The following is a 9,159-nucleotide window of genomic DNA, read 5'->3' as shown; positions in this document are numbered from 1 at the left end:
TAACAAGAGTATTGAAACTCTGAACTGTTGCAGTGATGGTATTACTGTCAGAAGGCCTCTAACAGGAGGATGCAATGGCCTGCTGTGTTCATCCAGCTCCACACTTTGTTACCTAAGAGCCCAAGCTGTTAGGATAAAGGGATTGGCTGACTGGCAGAAGGCAGTGTCCAGCTCCTACACTCCTCTGTATCTCTGTAACCTCCTCCAATCTCCATAACCGTCTGAAATGTTTGTACTCCTTTAATTCCACCCACTTGAGCATACCCCGATTTTCTTTGCACCTAACTGCGCCTTCAGTTATCGGGCCTTGCGCTCTGAAATTTCCTCCCTCAATCTTTCTGTCTTAATCTTTCCTTGTCAAAACCTTTGACCAACAATAGTTCGGTGAGTTCGATAGGATCTCCCGGTGTGGCCCAGCATTAGTATTTGTTTAAGATAACAAGGTGTAGAGCTGGATGAACACAGCAGGCCAAGCAGCATCAGAGGAGCAGCAAGGCTGACGTTTCGGGCCACGACCCTTCATCAGAAAAGGGGGATAGGGAGAGGATTCTGAAATAAATATGGAGAGAGGGGGAGGCAGACCGAAGATGGATAGATGAGAAGATAGGTGGAGAGGAGAGTATGGTGGGGGGGCGGTGGGGGGGTGGATAGGTCAGTCCGGGGAGGATGGACAGGCCAAGGGGGCGGGTAAGTTTAGTAGGTAGGAAATAGAGGTGCGGCTTGAGGTGGATGCAGTGGGAGAGAGCTCCCCTGAGGTTGGTCCGGAGGGTAACTTCTTCAGGTTAGGCGTCCTGGAAGAGGCTTCGCAGTGGGGTTAAATTTCTAAATGGTTTTGTTTTGCAACACTGCTCCTGAAATATTCAAGAGATGTTTTCCTGCATCAAATATGATAATAAATGCAGGTTGATGTTGTGAAAATCACAGATCTGAGGAAGTTGTAGTAGAGCAGTGTTGACAGCAGATGGAGCGGAAGGTTAAGAGATGATGTTAAGTTGTATAGGGGACAACAAGCTGAGCATTTGAACATCAGCGATAACAACATCAGAGAATGGATACAGCAGGCCAAGCAGCATCTTCAGTTTCTGACGAAGGGTCTCAGCCCGAAACTTTCACCCGATCTCAGTCAGCTTTCGTTCTCCTCTGATGCTGCTTGGTCTGCTGTGTTCATCCAGCCCTACACCTTGTTAGCTCAGATTCTCCAGCATCTGCAGTTCCTACTGTCATTTGAAGATCACTCGGTTGCCTGCCAAAGCTAAGCTCATACTGGGCATGGGGTCATCATATGGTGCTGGAACCCTGGATGATTATTAGCCCCTCCTGCCCCAACAACTCCCTCCATTATCATCTGCCCCTCTGCCCACAGAAGACCCCAGTTCAGCACAGCATCAGCATCCTGTAAGACCTAGCTCAGCCACAGTGGGGAGCTCTCTATCAATATCACCTGCGGTTGTCAGTCAGAGACGTTGACAGCAGAGAAGGAAGCCAGAGATAATGGGAACTGCAGATGCTGGAGAATCCAAGATAACAAAGTGTGAAGCTGGATGAACACAGCAGGCCAAGCAGCATCTCAGGAGCATGTGTTCATCCAGCTTCACACTTTGTTGTCTGAGAAGGAAGCCATTTGGCCCATTGTGCCTGTGCTGACATTTTGAAATCACTTTCTCAGTTAGAAAATTCTTCTGCCCTTTCCCCAGACTCTGTTTACTGTTTCTTTGCATTTTCTCTGTATCTTTGAACTTTGCCTCAACCCCTGGAAAACCTCTTTCTCTGTGATTTCCTACAGCCTCTGTATTCCATATCTCTGTACCTTCTTCCAGCCCCTGCATCCCTCTTTAACTCTGTAACCTCCTCCAGCCCCTACACCCCCTCCCTATCTCTGTAACCTCCTCCAGCCCCCTACACCTCCTCCCTATCTCTGTCACCTCCTCCAGCCCCTACACCCCCTCCCTATCTCTGTAACCTCCTCCAGCCCCTACACCTCCTCCCTGTCTCTGTACCCTCCTCCAGCCCCCTACACCCCCTCCCTATCTCTGTAACCCCCTGCACCCCCTCCCTATCTCTGTAACCCCCTCCACCCCCTACACCCCCTCCCTATCTCTGTAACCCCCTCCAGCCCCTACACCCCGTCCCTATCTCTGTAACCCCCTGCACCCCCTCCCTATCTCTGTAACTCCCTCCACCCCCCTACACCCCCTCCCTATCTCTGTAACCTCCTCCAGCCCCTACACCCCCTCCCTATCTCTGTAACCCCCTCCACCTCCTACAACCCTCCCTATCTCTGTAACCACCTAAAACCCCTACACTTCTCTCTAACTCTGTAACTTCCTCCAGTCCCTGTCTAACTCTGTAACCTCCTATACCTCTCCCTATCTCTGTACCTACTCCAACCCCTACATCCCTCCCTATCTCTGTAACCACCTAAAACCCCTACACCCCTCTCAGCCTCTGTAACCTCCTCGAGCCCATAAACATTAGAGACCTCCATAATCTCTAATTCCAGATGCTTGTGCAACTCCTGATTCCCATTGCTCTGCTATCAACTTGTATTCGTAAAATAAATGTCATTCGTAAACTTTTAAAAAATATATTACATTAGAGGTCAATGTTGATTTTACATGAAGAGCCAAGCAGCTGACTTTTCTTTTGTTACTACATTTCTTTTGACAAGTTGTATTTACAACATACCATCCATGTCAAACATACAGCCTGTGGTCTTACAGTGAGAGGTTTCCAGCCCCTCAGTATACAATGGCAGAAGAATCTTAGACTGTGGCCTGTCTGCATTGTGACTCGGCCAAGCTTTAGCACATCCATAAGCTCATTGTCATGGTGTTTAAAATGTGCCAGTCTATGACATTCAATCATAGACAGCACCTTGCGCTGTAAGCCCAGCAAAGTGTGTGAGGCTCCCCGCCAACCTCAATTCAATGGCAACGTGTGGACAATGTAAGGCTCTGACCATGTAAGAAGGATTTGACAGGCAGCATCCTTTGCCACCAGTCAAGCTGTGCTTCTGATGTGAACAAACATGTGATTATCCACTAGGAAAAGCGAGAGGGCAGATTACTTTTCTGTTCTGAAGAAGCCATCCCAGTCCTGAAAGTTAATTCCATTTCTCTCACCTCAGATGCTGCCAAATGTATTGAATTTCTCCAGTGTTCCTTGTGTTTGTTTCAATTTTCTAGCATCTGCAGTATTTTGCCTTCATTCAGGAAGATTATTATCTAAATGGGTGGCACGGTGGCTCAGTGGTGAACACTGTTGCCTCACGGCGCCAGGGATCCCCGTTTGGTTCCACCCTCGGGCGACTGTCTATGTGGAGTTTGCACATTCTCCCTGTGTCTGCGTGTGTTTCCTCCGGGTGCTCCAATTTCCTCCCACAGTCCAAAGGTGTGCATGCCAGGTGGATTGGCCATGCCACATTGCCAGTAGTGTTCAGAGAAGTGTAGATTAGGTGGGTTTTAGGGGGATGGATCTGGGTGGGATGCTCCAAGGATTGGTGTGGACTTGTTGGGCAGAAGTGCCTGTTTCCACACTGTGGGGATTCTATGATTCTATAAATGAAGATAGATCAGGAAAGGAGAAGGTGCAATGAGACCGAGGATTCCTTGTACACCAGTCACTGCAAGTAAGCGGGTGGTGAAGAAGGCAGATAGTATGTTAGCCCTCTTACCATAAGATTTTGAGTACAGCAGCAAGTGATGTTTTACTGCAGTTGTACAGTGCCTCTGAAACTGCACTTGGACTTTAGTGTGCAGTTTCAGTCTCTTTTTCTGAGGAAGAATGTTCTGGCTATTTAGGGAGTGCACTGAAGGTTGACCAGGCTGCTGCGTGGATGACAGAACTGACGTTACAATAAGAGGCTGGATCAGATGGGAGTAAATTTATTGGAGTTTAGTAAAATAGTGGGAGATATAGAGCGAGTGGATTTCATAGAAATCTATAAAATTCTAGCAAGACGAGACAGGGTGAACACAGGTAGGATGTTCCCAATGACCGTCCAGAGCCTGGGTTCACAGTCTAATGACACAGGGTAGGCTGTTTAAGAGTGAAATGAAGAGAAATGTCATCACGCAGATAGTGGAGACCCCTTGGAATTCTCTGCCACAGAAAGTTATCGCCCTACAAACACATTTCTAGAACGTTTGGTTATGATTAATTTCATCCTAACCAGGATAAGGCAGCTGATAGTTTCGGGAAATTCTTTGTGCATCAGCCCAGTGTTTGAAATGCTGTCGCTCAAAGTACACATGCAGGATTACTCACCTGATCCCTCAAGAGTATCTGGCAATGACTACTGAAACCGTATGACAGAGCGGAGGTGTAACTGGAAAGCAAACAAGAAAGGGGTGTGGTGATACTAGTTGCTGCTATATTTGGTAATTTGTAGAATTGTTCTCTCACACGGATTGAGACCATTCCGCCCATTGTATCTGTGTCAGCTCTTTGTGAAAGATCTGTCCAACTCGTCTCACACCAATACCCTCCCTCCCCACCTACTCAAACCCCACTACCCTGCCTTTCTTTATTGGCCTCTTCAAATATTTATCTACCTCCCCCTTTTCAAAAGTTTTGTTTGAATCTGTTTCCTCTGACCTCTCAGGCAGTACATTCCAGATTGTAACAACTCAGTGTGTTTTGTTTTCTTTATTCATTCACAGGATGAGGGTATGCTGACCAGGCAGCATTTATTGCCCCATCCCTAATTGCACAGAGGGCTGTTAAGGGTTAACCACTTTGCTGTGGGTCTGGAGTCACATATAGACCAGAACCAGGTAAGGATGGAGTTTCCTTCCCTGAAGGGGCAGCACGGTGGCTCAGTAGTTAGCACTGCAGCCTCACAGTGCCAGGGACCTAGGTTCAATTCCAGCCTCGGGCGACTGTCTGTGTGGAGTTTGCACATTCTCCCCGTGTCTGCGTGGGTTTCCTCCAGGTGCTCCAGTTTCCTCCCACAGTCCAAAGATGTGCAGGCTAGGTGGATTGGCCATGCTAACTTGCCCATAGTGTTCAGGGGTGTGTGGCTTATAGGGGGATGGGTCTGGGTGGGGTGCTTCAAGGGGCGGTGTGGACTTGTTGGGCCAAAGGGCCTGTTTCCACACTGTGGGGAATCTAATCTAATTTTTGGTGAGTTTAGTGGAGGGGGTCAACACTGGCCTTGAGTCACTGGGAGGGAGTCCTGCCACTCATATCCCATCACCCCCACTGCTCTGGTGTCTGTGAGATACTTTGCATTCTTCTCTGAGAGGTGCAACCTCAGTTGAACATCTTGGGCGGGAGACAGAATCTCAGACCATGAAGCATCCCTTCCAGGCAGTGGATGGCTGATCTACATTATGTGATTGCCGTGGAGGGGTACAGAGGAGATTCACCAGGACGCTGCCTGGGATGGAACTGTTCAGCTATGAAGAGACACTGGATTAGCTCTGAGGAAGGGTCACCAGACCCGAAACGTTAACTCTGATTTTTTTTGATTCACAGATGCTGCCAGGCCTGCTGAGCTTTTCCAACAGCAGTGCTCTTGTTCCTGGATCAGCTCAGGTTGTTTCATTTAAAGTAGAGAAGTTTGAGGTGGGACCAAGTAGAAGTTCATAAGATTATGAGGATCATTGACAGATTGAATGGAAAGCAGTTGTTCCCCTTAGTTTAAGGGTCAAAAACAAGGGGATATAATTTTAAGATAACAGGGTGTAGAGCTAGATGAACACAGCAGGCCAAGCAGCATCAGATGAGCAGGAAAGCTGATGTTTTGGGTCTGGACCCTTCATCAGAAATGGGGGAGGGGAAGGGGATTCTGAAATAAACAGAGAGAGAGTGGGATGGAAGATGGATAGAGGAGCAGATAGGTGGAGAGGAGAGGGACAGTTCAAGGAGCCAGGGATGGAGCCAGTAAATGCGAGTTAGGGTGGGGGTTGGTCAGTCAAGGGAAGACACCCTCTCTGCATTTATTTCAGAATCCCCTTCCCCTCCCTCATTCCTGAAGAAGGATCCTGACCTGAAAGGTCAGCTTTCCTGCTCCTCTGATACTGCTTGACCTGTTATGTTCATCCAGCTCCACATCTTGTTATCTCAGATTCTCCAGCATCAGCAGTTCCTACCATCTCCAGATATAATTTTAAATTAGTTTGGGGAAAGAAAACTTTTCTCACCCTGGGAGTGATGGAGATCTGGAAAGCAAAGTTTGGGAGGGTATTTGAGGTTGGAAATGTCATGAACTTTAAAAAGTACTTGGATGAGCACTTGAAATGTCATAGCATTCAAGGCGATGGGCCGAATGCTGGAAATGAGGTTACTGTAAATGAGCCAGCACAGAATTAGTAGGGCCAAGGGGCTGATTCTGTGCCCTATGACTCTGATTCTATGGCACACAATTTGCCTCAGGACAGTCTCTCACTCTCATGCGCACACATACAAAAACACACACACACCCAAACACTGTCACACACAATCTCTGTATCTTTCTCACACACACACAACCCCGCAAAGAACATCGCGCACAATCCCCGTTTTTCTCTCTCACATGCAGACAGCTTTCCCAAATACCGTCACACACAATCCCTGTTTCTCTCCCACATATACGCACAGAAGTTCCCCCAAAGATAGAAACACACAATCCCTGTGTCTTTCTCACACGTATAACCCTCCCCAAAGACCATCACACACAATCCCTATGTCTCTCTCACATATGCACACAGGATCCCCCAAAGACAGAAACACACAATCCCTGCCTTATACCCACACAATCCCTTGGACTTGGATGAGCACTTGAAATGTCATAGCATTCAAGGCTATGGGCCAAATGCTGGAAATGGGGTTACTGTAAATGAGCCAGCACAGAATTCAATAATGTACAGGCACTGTCAGACATTTGCACACGTGTACACATGTGTGTAGATGTGTGTGTTGACACAGATTCTTCCCCCTTTATGCACATTTGGAGAACCTGCAGGTCAGGAGGGGTCTGAGATAATCGGAACTGCAGATGCTGGAGAATCCAAGATAACAAAGTGTGGAGCTGGATGAACACAGCAGGCCAAGCAGCATCTTTTCTGATGAAGGGTCTAGGCCTGAAACGTCAGCTTTTGTGCTCCTAAGATGCTGCTTGGCCTGCTGTGTTCATCCAGCCCCACACTTTGTTATTTCAGCTCAGGAGGAGTCTGTTTGTTTTTATTCACGGAAAGACATTGATTCCCATAGCATTGACTGGATCTGACAGAGAATTAATCTGGTGCCAAATGAAACAATCTGCGAATGGGTCTCACAGTAGCCTGCATGCTGCAGTCCTTTCAGTAAAAAGGGAAGTAGGGCAGTCACTCAATCACAGAAAGACTCCAAGGCTCATAAAGAGTATGAGAATAAAGTTTGGGGTGGGATAGGCCATCTGTTCTTCATTTCTGTAAGATCATGGCTAAGCTGATTGTGGTTTCAGCTCCACCTTCCTCGGGTACTGTGTGCAATTGTGGTCACCTCTGCACTGGAAGCAAGTGATAGCACTGGAGGGGGTTACAGAGGGGGTTCACCAGAATGTTGCCAGGGATGGAGAATTTGAGCTGTTAAGGAGAGACTTAGATAGGTCTGGATTGTTTTCTTTTAGAGCGGTTGAAGGGGTAATGTGATTTGAGGCGTATAAGATTATGAGGAGTATGGACACAGTGAACAGAGTTGGATGCAAGGTCATTCACAGGAGGGCATAGTTTTAGGGTAAGAGGCAAGAGATTTCAGAGGGGATTTAGGGAAAAAAAATCTTTCACTCAGTGTGGTGCGACTTTGGAATGCACTATCTGGAAAAGTAGTGGAGGGTGGAAACCTTATGACCTTTAAAAATGATTTGGATGAGTACTTCGAACATCATAACATTCAGGGTTACGGGACAAGTGCAGGAAATTGGGATTGGTGCACTTTTAGTGGTAGTTATGTCAGTGCAATGTCAATGGGCTGAAGGGCCTGCTCTGCACTGTTTGAATCTATGAATCTAATCCTCCCTGCACCTCTGTATAATCCTTGACTCCTTTACAAATCTAAACTCTCACTAACTGTGTTGTTTGGACTGAGGAGGCTGATGATTTGTAAAAAATACTCCAACAAATCCTCCTTTCCAATCTTTTAACATTGAAACAGAGAAAATAGGGATAGGCTCTTTGAACCTGTTCTCCCATGCAATGTGATCATGAATGATCATGCAACTCAGTGCCCTGTTCCTTTTTTCAGCCCCATCCCCTTTGAATCCTTTAGCCGCGAGAACTATAACTAACTCCTTATTGAAAACGTTCAATGTTTTGTCCTCAATCACTTTCTGTGGCAGAGAATTCCACAGGCTCCCGACTGTCTGGGTGAAGATATTTTTCTTCATCGCAGTCCTAACTGGCCTCCCTGTAACCTTAGTTCTGGACTCATTAGGAATATCCTTACTGTGTTTATCCTGTCTAGTCATGTCAGAATTTTATATATTTCTGTCAGATTCCACCCCCCCCCACCCATTCTTCTAAGCTCCAGTGAATATAGAACTAACTGATCCAGTCTGTCTTCATATATTAGTCCTGCTGTCCAGGAATCAATCTAGTAAACTATCTTTGCATAGCTAGAACATCCTTAGATAGATAAGGAGACCAAACTCCATGGAATAAACAAAGCATAAACAATCAAAATTTTCCTTTCTCTGCTGGTAATGAGTGCTTGTGTACAGGTAACATAAGCAGGTTGGAAAACGTTACAGTGTATAATTCTCAGTACTGACCCTTCAACTATGCAGCACTCCCTCATACTGACCCTCTGACAATGCAGCACTCCCATAGTACTGACCCTTCAACAGTGCTGCACTCCCTCAGCAAAGATCTTTCAACAGTGCAGTACTGTCTCAGCCCTGACTCTCCAACAGTGCAGCCGTCCCTCAGTACTGACCCATTGACAGTGCGACACTCCCTCAGCACTGACCCCCAAACAGTGCAGCACTCCTTCAGCACTGATCCTTTGTCAGTGTGGTAGTCCCTCAGTACTGACTTTTCAACTGTACAGTACTCCATCAGTACTGACTCTCCGACAGTATCTGTCAGATAGATATATTATCTGGAAAAGACTATCGTCAGAGATCCCTTGATTTGGTGATGATGTGTTATCAGGCATGAGTTCCTGCAATGGTTCTTCATGTAACTGAACAGGCAAATT

This window comes from Stegostoma tigrinum, chromosome 45 (genome assembly GCF_030684315.1).
Source record: "Stegostoma tigrinum isolate sSteTig4 chromosome 45, sSteTig4.hap1, whole genome shotgun sequence".
Taxonomy (NCBI): Eukaryota; Metazoa; Chordata; class Chondrichthyes; order Orectolobiformes; family Stegostomatidae; genus Stegostoma; species Stegostoma tigrinum.
The sequence above is the reverse complement of the archived record's forward strand: the minus strand, read 5'-3'. Positions refer to the sequence as shown.